Here is a 12,556-nt window from a genome sequence, read left to right on the forward strand (position 1 = left end):
TAGGAAACGTGGCTTTTAGACTTCGAGCTCAGCTTTTCAGAAACATGGCGATGACTGCAAAGTCCTGCTGCTGCTTTCTTTGCTGAAATGTTATTTAAATCTAAAGCTTGTGATTAATAACTGACCTTACCGCTGACTAACTGAATGATGGTTTACATTTAATTTTCCAAATTCGGCTATAATAAGCTTTGTGTTTATTTTCCTGTGAATGACACTGGACATAATTTAGAATACATGGTCATTAAATTGCTAATACTCACTAAGTTGTTCTTTCCAGTGCAGCTCTGCACTTTATTAGTCAACCATAAGTCAGTTGTAATATGTTTTTGTTGTTGTTTTTCTCATTTAATGCAAGAAAAGCCTGAGATTCATTCCCTCCCAATGTAATTCTTTCTCTTGCCCGAGGCATTCATGCTATGAATACTATGAGCTTTCATACAGCGATACAGCTTTTCCTCTTTCATTCTCTTCCCTTCTACTTCATTGTGCAGATGTAGGATCCGTTTAACCATATTTCTGATCCTTCACCTGCAAATCTTAGTATTACACATTTCCACCACATACTGAAAGTAAAAAAAAGGGTAAAAAACAAAACAAAACAAAGCAGGATAAGTCAAAAAAATCTTACAATTTCTTTATATTAAGGGTACGACAGGGTGCTACAAATTGCACAGTAATCTGAATAATGCTACTTTCTGTGTCTGCCTCATATTACCTCCATACTAACAATTTGTCAGGAATAAATCATGGAGGAAATCCTTCTTATGATCTTCCGGAGCCGTTGGAAGATGGAATGTATCACAGAGATGCACGCCAAGCTGTTCAGGCAAGCTCAAACTCAGAGTAGCGTGAAGCGAGGAGGGGGGTCAGTGAGAAAAGACAAAAGAAGAGCAACTTTTTTCAGACTTGGCAACTGTGCTGTAGTTAAAGTTACATGTCTGATAGGAGATATATATATATACAGAGAGAGAATCATTCTACAGAAAGTTATTGACACTTACAAATTTGTGAATTTGTCTGTTTACACAGCCCAAACCACGAGTTTTAAAAACGCTCTCCGGCTCCATTTCGTATATATTTCTCTCACCCGCTTCTACACAAGCAAACACTGACACACTTTCTGTTGGGTGTCTTAATGCAATCTACAGTGTTAATGTTGCACATTAGGGTTACAGTGCTGATGAATATGATAGGAGCAGGAAGAGCAAGTTAATTAAAAGCACTGGTTCTCTAATAATTCTGACTCTTGAGTCATTAGGAAAGAGGAAAGAACCAAGGGCTCTAATCATGGTGACAGCCTGCAGGAGATTTTCATGTTGCCCATTTAATTGTTTTTTTCGATTTATCACTTATAAAACATGATTGTCAAAATATTAAATACTGGCTTGCTGTTTTTGTTATTGTAACTTAGTTTTTACATCTTTTTTGAAATATCTGTATGCATTTTTATTCTTCCAGTATATCTTTTGATGCCTGCTCTGACTCGCCTAACTCGTGTCTCGCTGTACATGAACTAACCTTACTTCCCTGATATTGGTAAATTTTTAGAAACTAAAATAAATCAAGTCAATTTCATTGGTCAAATTTTGATTAAAAATGAGTCGCTTCATGAATCCATCAGCCAACTCATTATTTTTTATTGCTCACGTCTTTAAAAAATTAAAGGAGAGACCATCTGCAGCTATGTCAGCGGCTTTGTGATTCTCTAGCATACAGTCATATGAAATGGCCAAATCTCAGCCTGACTGAAATACTGTAGTGGGACCTTAAGAGAGCTGTGCGTAACCTAAAATAATACCCGTCATACAGAAAATAATAACTACAAATTATTGCTACTAAAGGTGGTTTTAAAAGCTACTGAATCAGTGGGTGAAATTATTGTCACATTCTGCTTCCTAACCGTATGCAACAATATCCTACTTTAGCATGCTAACATTCATGAACTTGTACTTAATGCAATCTAAACTTAATGAAAATGTATTTGGTCATGAACAAATTTAAATTTGGTGCTCTGTTTTATGTATTGCCTGGTGATGACAATCAATAAAAAGGCTGCCCATCCAACAGCCACTGAACTGTATTTATAAGCTTTATCAGCACCTATTGGTGCTGGAGGTAAGATTAAGGGATTATTAAAGCCAGTAGGATGTAATACTTTAACTGAATTCATCTGGAATTAGTGAAATAGTAATAAAAATCGATGTTACTGACAAATCTATAGAGGCATCCTATTAATATACAATTAAAAGAACAGCTGTGTTTAAAAAAAAAAAAAAGAAAATCATCCACAGACCTCACTCCAAACATGATTTCATACCACTTATCGTGGTCCTTGTTGCAGGAGAAGCAGTCTAAGAAGAGCTGCCCAGAGCTCTCTCTGTCACCACTGCCTTTACCTCTTTGCTGGATGAATCTGCCCTGGGTGCCTGTTCCCACTTAGACATGCCAAAGACACCTCAGCTGGCAGGAATCTGCTGCTTCCTTTCCATTCAGAGGAATACTAACTTTACTCTGAGAAGCAGACTGTCCAGGCACCTCAAGCCTCTCTAAATGTGAAACCTGACACGCTTTCGAGGAAGCTTATTTCCATCATTTGTACCGCCAGTATTAATCTTTGAGTCCCTGTTCACAGTTTGCATCCATAGGTGAATGTAAGAATGCAGATCATAAACTGATTTTGCCTTTAGGTTTAACACTTGTGGTTCTCTGTCTCCAGCAGAGAACTGATCTGCCTGCATATCTCTTGCTCCAATCTTCTCCCACTCAACAACATGACCCAAGGGTATGTGAACTCCCCCACTTGAGCCAACAGCAGCAGGCAGTCCTGTCTTTGGAGGGGCTGATTTTCATTTGCCCCCAGCTGCAAACTACCCCTCTACTGCACCTAGAAATTCTAGAAAAGTTATGAAGAGTAAAAGGGACAAAGAGCAGCTGTGGTAGAGTTCCACACCCACTGGGAACATGTTTTTATCACTACTAGCAATGCAAACCAAGCTCTAACTCTGGCTCTACGACAACTAAATGCCACCCATACACTTTTCACTAAAATTTAAAGACCCTGACAAAGGCATTGCACATGGCATACACTCCTCTCCTTTGCTTTGGCAAAGTACCTCCCTGAGAGGATGAGGAGAGTGATCTCCCTGAGGCCAGAACAAACCCTTGGGTCTGCTTCTTAGAGAGAGGAATACTCCACTCCACATTGTCCTCCACCTCCACAACATGTGATGTTTGCGATGCATGCGTAGAATGAGCATGTGCCGCAGTAATACTGTACGAATGAGTGATATAGTTAGATATGCTAGAAACACCGTGTCTGAGAAGTCAGTAAGAAAATATGGCAGTTACTCTAATCTGTGTCTCACGCCACTTGCGTCACCCCTTCTTCAGTGTACTCTGCAGCCCAGATATTCAGATCCATCCACCTTCCGCCCTGTGTTCTCTCTTCTTTCATGTTGCTTTATTATCTGTTGGTTTTTCTTGCTCCCCCTCCCCTCCCCTCTATTTTCATCTGGCATTTTGATAAAGGGTTAGGGTGAGTCCCAATTTTACAAAGGTTTATGGCCAACAAAGGCCAGATGATTCAGTGTCCCCGCTAACCCCCTCCCCAAAACCCCTCAGTTTTTTTTTTCTCCCACAGAACAGATGAAACAGCAAGAGGCTGAAAATCTTCTATCTTAGCTGAGCTCAAATTGGAGAATATACACACAATACTGGCCCGAGAAAACCTTGATCTGCGTGTCTTTATTTTTCTGGACCCCGATGAACCAAGCTAACTCTTAGATGTCGGTTGCCAGTGGGGTGTCCTTGAGCTTCTCGAGCGTAGTTTTTGTTCTTTGCCAATACTATTGGCTCAAAATCCCTTATGGAATCGGTGTCCAAGCCAGCTGGAGATAAGGGGCTCTGTAGCGCTTGAGCTTTCATAATGAGGGATTAATTACTATTTTGCATAGTTTCTCCTTATTTTTCCATAATCAGTTAGTAGTTTTTCACCAAAAGAAAACAGAATAAAGAGACATAAGCATAAAAACGTGTAACATGATGTTGTTGGCATTATTTCATTTAAACATACTTAAATAAACACCAGTTTTCAGGTTTTCACTATTGCACGGCTCACTCTGACTTATCATTTGGAATCCTGAGCTATGAAACAATGCTTTGGATTTCAGACAAAGGTAGACAGTAAAAGCAGACTACAGAGAGACCTAAGGGACTTCAGATTCATTCTGTTACCCACAGAATAAAGAGCAGAATGACATGGTTTGATCCATGAATCCATTTTCTTGTGCTTATCCAATTTAGGGTCATGGTGTGGCAGAGCCTTTCCCAGCTGTCACAGGGTGAAAGGCAATGTACAAACAGGACAGGACACCAGTCTGTCACAGGGTAACACAGATAAAGACATTCATGATCACATTCACACCTACAGCCAACACCTAGCAGGCATGTGTTTGGGAGGAAGGTGGAAGAAAAGATCCAAACTCCACACACAGAGGGCCAGCTAGCCAGTAGATTTGAACCTATAGGAGCTTCTTGCTATGAGACAGGACTGCTTACCACAGCACCACTGTGATGCCCACCATGCTGAGGCAGCTGGGGCTTAGATGGTTGAGTGGGTCATCTGCCAATCTGAAGGTTGGCGAATTGATCCCCGACTCTTGAACAGAGGGAGAAGTATCCTGGGGCAAGATACTGAACCCTCCACTGGAGTGTGAGTGTGTGCAAATGTTAGAAAGTGGTTAGGAGTATATAAAAGCCTGCATGAATGTGTGTCTAATTGGGTGAATGAGCAATGTAGATAAAAGCACTTTGAGTGTGTAAATGAGTATCTAAAGCTGAATTTTTTTTCTTTCACTTATCCAATTCAGGGTCACGGGGAGTCTGGAGCCTTTCCCAGGTGTCACATGATGAAAGGCAGGGTACACCCGTATGTCGCTGGGCTGCCACATAGAGACAGACAGCCTTTTAAACCTACAGCCAGTTTAGAATCACCAGTTAACCAAATCACATGCAGGTTTTTGGACTGTGGGAGAATACCCAGAGAAAGTCCACACAGACACAGGGAGAACATGCAAACTCCACACATAAGGAAGTATAAAGCCGACAGATCTTTCATGCTAAATTACAACTGCTCAGTTGGGATTTGGCCTTGATTTGGTGGAGGGTTTTTATATTTTTAGTTCATCTTTAAAACAGGTAATCTCCCATGTCCTGTTACAAGTTGAGGCCTAATCTTCATCGATTTGAAGAGTGCCGGTTTTTGTTGTTTAATGCTGTTTTCATGACAATCTACAGATCTAAGTGGACAAACCCATAATTTATCATTTCAGCTGCTGCCGCTGTCAGTATGTGAGAGTTTAATGACATCTCTCTCTGACACGTCCATGAAGCGCAGAAATCCTCTGAATAGAAGTCGGTCTATAGAGCACTCACGCATGAGACTGGGTTTTTGTTTTGCCTGTTTGGCAAGCACACCACAATTATGTTATTTCGTGTGGCTTCATTGTGCGCATTTCCCTGTGATGTAGACTATTGTTTAGCACACTGGATTAAATTCACTAAATTGGATGACTCCCTGTTCTTGTGTGAGTGGGTATGTGTGAGTATTTGTATGTTTGGGGCTTCTCTGCTTTGTGTAGCTGTAATTTCAGTATAATGGGTTGTATTGATGCTGAGCCTATTTAGTCTTAAGTGCTCGTCTGTACATTAAGTTTTAGTGTCATTGTGTGTTGTATATACAACAAAGTGGATTTAAAATAGACTTTTGTTATTTATAAGGAATGCTTGTAGTAATTTTTGATATTTATACTGTATACCCAACAGAAAACAGGGTAATATTTTTAAAGAATACATCTTTCATACACTTTTATACACACAGACTGTATTGTCAGAGCTTCTGTTTGAAACCTGAGCATTTCTTTACAGCTTCCAGACAGGTTTCATTAAAAACATGTGCTTTTTCATATGTGAAAAAAACGATGGTAATGTCTTACAGTGAGCTGTGCGATTATAAATTCTCTAATCGGCAGGCGTGTATGAATTGCTGTTCTTTGAGGATTATGTAGGATTACTTGCTTAAAATTTGAGTCCGTGGAGATTATAGACGTTACTGATATCAGATCTGAGGACCTTGCAGAATGAAAAGTGGGCACTGAGGTAACTGTCTTTGTTCAGGAAAATAATTGCCAAGCAGAGGTTTAAACATCATTCTTGGCCAAAGACACCATCTCACCTCCTTTTAGTGCTGCTGCATTGTCCTGTGCGGTACTGCACATTTTGATTTGATCTGATACCAAGTAAATATGGGGCTAGTATTGCCAATACCAACGCTGATACTGATACTTTCAACTTATAAAGGCAGCTAAATCACTTAGATTTTTACTCTCCAAAATTGCTAGCTAACAGAACAAAACGTGCCTTTCAGATTTTCGTGTATTTCGAAAAATCAGTTTTTATGCAGACCTGGAAGGTCTTTAAAGCAGTTTGGGTCAACTTCTGTTGTTTAAACGTGTGACAGATTATAAATAAAACCAACTTAAAAACCAAAAGGGTGAGGCATTTTTCACAGTGCGTGTATATTTTCATTTCCGAAAAAGTGTATTTGACACAGTTCAGTGGTCCACATGCTAAACTTAGAGGGCAGAAACGAAATATCGATTTTATCACACTGGTATCGATCCAATTCCAATACCCACATTGACAGTGATGCTATCTATATTTACATGTAACAGCCCACCTCTACTGCTGCTACACGACACCTGCAGACAACGAAAAGCAGAGATCATTCCTGTTCTTCTTTGGAGTCCACTTAAAGGGCACATGCGTAGATGGTGCAGTGTAGTGTAGTGTCTCCATGGGTGAGTTTGTAGTTTAATATATCTCGTGGATACAGCAAACAGCCCAAATAAAAGTGTAAATGATTACTGATATGCACTGACATCTGATCACTCAAATCAGCTCCCGAGGCGCTTTGGGATGCATTTTGCTTCATACTTGTAAGTGTTGATGTACTGTAGCAAGAAAATATGTCATCGATGCAAGGGTGTGGCTGAGAAGTCAAATTTCCTTAGGAAGGTTCCTAACTGAGCAAAATGCCCCACAAGTTTGTACGGTAGCCATAAAAGGGGCTGGTTGAACTGTCTAAATGCCAAGGAAAGCCACATCAGAGCTTCTTTATTAGCTCCTTTACCACAGGATACACTGGCTTATCCTTGATTTAAGGAGAGGAGACAATGCCATCCCACAAATCATAGCAACATAACATTAATAACACACCTGAAAAGTGATGAAAATCTTATGAATCTTAATTATAAGTTTGTTGCTGATGTGCTTTGAATTTTCAGCCTGTTGCACCAACAGCTGAACTTCAAACGTTAGGCTTTGCTCAAGGTGTTAAATATAGTAAACATGATTTAAAGTTCATTGTGGTTCAGTTTGCATAACTCAGTATGTCCATTGTTGTACTGGCAGCCTTTAGGATAAACATTAATCCATTCAGGATCTTCTAGTCCTGAATGAGAAGTTTACTTCAGTCACGAAGGCATCAACAAAACAGAGGAAAAGGAGTTCCACTGGGTCATTTCACCAGCAGGAAAAAAGAAAACAATATGTATTTAATTTATAGGGTATATAAAATATTTCACCAGAGGAACGCATGGGGTGAAGTAACATGCATATTTTATATTTCATCTTCTGGACAATGTAGTGTTTAGTGTGGCAGGCGTTGTGAAGATTCTAGTGCAAGACTAGTCCGATTCTTTGCACAGCACTAAGTCCTTAGAAATTCTCCTCGATTTTCCTTCACCTCAAGATGTTTTCCAAGTTAAGTGATTAGGAAAATGAGGTAAGAAATGTGTTTTTCATCTTTGCCCTGTCAGCTGGATTAGCCAGTTCATATATAGTATGTATTTTCTTCAAAAACTGAATCACTGTCTGCAAAAAAATCTAGGTGTAGCTTCCTATCTAATAATCATAACATCAATGACTCCCTTTAGCTGGATGCTCATGTTATCGCAGCTCTACCATCTTACAAACATCTGGAAGAAGACTGTGGTTTGAGAGCACAAAAATACCTCACTAAACCTTATTGCTTTGTGACCTTTTTTCCACTTTGCTGCCCCAGACTTCAGATTCAACGTTAAACTGGCCTTTTCAAAGACAGCTCTGTCGCAATTCCCAGCTTTTATAAATTTTACTGTGCCCAGATTGCACCACAGAGATCTTGATTATATTCTGATGGCGCTGTGAGTGAGTTTAGCATATGTTTGTTTGTAAGTGCCAGTGAGCTTGTCCTTGCAGCTGCAGCTTCTCTGTGCCAAAGAAAAGTGCCAAAATAATGCCACACTAAAAAACTGGGACTTAAACTTGCTGCATTGTAATTCTGAGACAGACTACTTTGTCTCGCTGGAACTGCTTTATTTGCACTTTGCACGTTGATGTGCAACTCACATTACAGATATTTTTAAATCGGTAACACACTGTTCATTTACATTCAGTTGGGTGTAACGCAAAAAATGTGAATTACACTTTCTTTCTACTCTCTACTGCCTGTCAGTTTTTGCTGACCTTGCAATGTAGCTGTTCAAGCCAAAAAACAAAACAAAACTGCAGCGACATTCAGAAAATGCATCATCCATCAAGGTTAATTCCCTGTTTATCAAATTATAATGTGTATGCTCCATCTTTCCATCAAGTTTCATGAAATTTGGCTTTGTTATTTATGCATAATCTTTCTGGCAAACAAACAGCCATCAAAATAAAAAGAACCTGTCACATAACACAAGTTTTTTCGGAAGTTACTGTTCTAAGGGAGGAGTGTCCACGCAGTATGATGTTTGCAGATGATCTGTAGTAAGAGTAGGGAGCGGGTGAAACATGAAACGGAGCCTGGAGAGGTGGTAATGTATGCCCTGGAGAGAAGATGAATGAAAATCAGTAGAAGCGAGACAGATAATGTGTGTAATTGAGAGGGAGGCAGGTGTAGCAGTGAAGATGCAAGGTGTAGAGGTAGTGGAGGTGGACGAGTTTAAATACACGGGGTCAACTATCCAAAGCAACAGGCAAGAGAGGTGTAGAAGAGAGTGCAGGAGTGGGTGGAGATGAGTGTCAGGGGTGATTTGTGACAGAAGCAGCGAGATTGAAAGGGAAGGTTTACAAAATGATAGTGAGACCTTCTGTGATGTAAGGTTTGCAGATGGTGGGAATGACAAAATACAGGAGGCAGAGCTGGAGATGCTAAGATTTTTGTTGGGAGTGACTTAAATGGACAAGATTAGAAATGAGTACATCGGGTTGAGTTAGAGAGGCAAATAATTGAGTATGGAGCTCCCAGGTAGGAGGAAGAGAGTAAGACTGCAGAGGAAATTCATGGATGTAGTGAAAGAGGACATCCAGAGGGTTGGCATGAGCGAAGAGGATGCAAAGGACAGGGTCAGATGAAGGCAGATCATCTGCTGTGGCGACTCTTAAAGATACCATCTGAAAGAAAATGAGGAAGAAGAATGCCATCGCATCATTCGGGTCTTTCTTGTTTTAGTTCTCTCACCAAGTATGTTATATTAAGCAACCGATTACATAATTCATCCTCGGCCTCTAGAAAGAAATGTTCTATGATCTGTCGAGCCTCTGAGCAGGATGAAAGCACTGGCTTGTGATCTGGCTTGGAAAGAAATTATAGTTTTGGAGAAAAATAAAGAATAAAGAAACAGTGATTTGAATTAAATTACTGCTTCATCAAGTTTAAAGGAGCTTAGTCATCGGGAATTTGTCTCTTGAGTGTAAACATATCCTGTTTTAGGGAAAACTGCAGTGACTAATGCTTTTCTCATGAAAGCACTGACATTTCAGTTGCAGTTTATGATGTGTTTCGACCTGCTCCTTTACCCTAATGTATGCTTCCATCCTTCCAAGTGCTTTGCAATTAGTTGGAGTGTCATCTTTCAGTTTCAGTAACCCAATCAGTCAACATTATGAAAGTAATGCAATAAAGAGTAACATATGTGTCAGCTGTAATCACAGTGGTCATGGGAACTTTATCAGAAAGCAGCAATTTCCAAACGCTGTAAATGCGTGACGAGTGGCGTGTGGGTGCTTGACATCACAGTGAATGGAAAACACTGTTCTTATCGTTGTGTTGTGTTGGCCCCGGGCAGCATAGCATGTGGCATTAATGTGGATGTGTCACTGCATTCACTCGGAGCTTAGTGAGTAATGAGGAACTCCCTAACTGTTAAATGGATTTCATCAAACTTGATTTACAGCTTTCCACTTCTTCATTTTCCCACACTCTATCCTTCTTTTCTATCCTTCTACCACACCTTAGTCACTTTCCTTCTCGCCCTTCTCCTTCTCCTGCCATCTAAACAAATTAAGGAGCAAATGAAGAGGGAGGAGTGATATGGGTGATGAGGCATGCCAGAATGTCAACAGATGACAAGCAGTGCAGACGGGGGGGTGGGGGAAAGAGGGAGAAAAAGATAGAGAGAATGTGTTGAGAAAAAAAAATAGAAAACGATTCCCTGAAAACCCAGACTTGAAAAGAAATGATTAATGAGGCCAGATGTTGGGCTTCTTTTAGCATGAATCATTGCATTCCCCATGACAAAGCAAAAATTATCCCACATTTCCTCAAATGTAGCAAATTACTCCTCACACTGCAGACAACAGAGACAAATCCACTACTTTTCTGGCTTGAGCAACTTTTTCCACGACGGGTGAGACAGTAAATCGACTAAATGTTTCAGGCTTTTTTCCTCCACCCTGACATCATTTCATTCCGATCCATAACTCTGTGAACAATACAAAAACAAGGTCTTTTAAATAGATACACTCGGGCAGAACCACTTCAGAATGCTTTTTCCCGGCCGAGCTAATTATGGCATCTGTGCAATCAAACGCCTATGAATATGCAGTGTCTTGTGAAAACACAGCAGACCCTCCAGTGGTGCTTTTGTAGGCACCGATTTTAATGAATCAAATAAACTGGGCATATCTTACTTATCCCTGACTGAACAATTTGATGTAAATTTATAGTGTGGAATGAAACGGTGCGTCAACAGAAAATGGTTAATAATCTGTTGATTTATATATACGTGTGCGCATAAATCATTAGTAAAAACAGGGGTTTTCTTCATCTTTTTAAAGCTAGTGACCTACTTAGGTGTTAAGGATGCATGTACACACTGAATAAATATGCCTATCACTAAAGCTGTCTGATTAATACTCTGTTTCTTGTTTGTGTAACCCGTACATAATTGGAAACATAAAACCCATCAAAGCAACCATCTCCTTGGAACAGAAGCACAGGCTGTCTTAGATTTTATATTTCTGTTCTTCCACTTGCGTGTCCATAAGTTGCTTCAGGCTGACAAACATGGCAACATAATGCTCATTATGAGTAGCTGGATGGTTTACCAACTCTCAACAGTCACCATCATGGCTCTGAATTGTAAAGGAGAGTCAAAAAGAAAAAAAGAAGAAGGGAAAAACTAAACAAGTATAGCTTGTTTGGAAGGTTTGCCAGGAGGAAGCTTCTTCGCTCTAAAACTAACACGGCAGCATGGCTTAGGTTTAACAGACTTGCATATTATCGAACAACAAGACTTCCCAACAACTTCTGAGCAGATGAGACCAAAGTATAGATGTTTGCTAGCATATCACAGCATTTTACCACAAACACCTCATACCAGCTGTCAAGCACAGTGGCGTAGGGGTGATGATTTGGGCACCTTGAAGTCACTGAGTAGACCGTGCACTAGGGTTGGGTGACTGGACAAATATATTGATTGATTGATTGGTTTTTGGATGTGGTTAACAATATTACCAGCGGTGCTAAAGATGTGTTCTGATGGGGTGCTTGTGGCTGGTATACACAGATCTTTCCATGCCATGTGTGATATCAATGGGAAACATTTTTCATGCATTTTCCACCAAGCCGGCGGATCTTCTTCTCTGTCTACGACCGCCTCGCTGAGGTAACAGTCCACTTCTATCTGCGCCTTCTCCTCCAGTGTGCAATCAGTCAGTGCATGATTACATTGCCATCAAAAAATCTGCACGAATACATCGCCTATCATCGTTATTAAACTGACGACTGTTGTTTGGAAACTTTTTACATATCGCCCAACCTTACCATCTTTGTACCAAAGTATTCTAGTCAAATGTGAGGCCACCTATCTGATACCTACAACTGTATGATAATCCCAAGCAATGCTGCACGTTTACAATAGAATAGCTGAAAAAGAAAAAAATGAGGGTATTACAATGGCCCAGACATCAACCTAAACAATTTCTTCAAGTTATCGCTGCTGTATCTCAATATTCCTGTTCCTATAGATGACTGTTCCCCAGTAGGTACTTAGCAGGCACCGTTTGCTCAGTGTGTTTCTCAAATTACACCTGTGCTTTTAAGTTGATGTTCGTGTATAAGGATTGTTTTATATTATATTATATTATATTTAATCAATATTAACAAAATGAAATGAACACAAAAGAGTTAGAAAGTTAAGAAAATAAATCCAAGGAAGGTTAAGCTATTAACCTGACACTCTAAAGTCTA

Source organism: Aulonocara sp. 'chitande type north' Nkhata Bay, linkage group LG22 (genome assembly GCF_057382095.1).
Source record: "Aulonocara sp. 'chitande type north' Nkhata Bay isolate Kocher_YH1m ecotype deep benthic linkage group LG22, A_spYH_male_GT1.1, whole genome shotgun sequence".
Taxonomy (NCBI): Eukaryota; Metazoa; Chordata; class Actinopteri; order Cichliformes; family Cichlidae; genus Aulonocara; species Aulonocara sp. 'chitande type north' Nkhata Bay.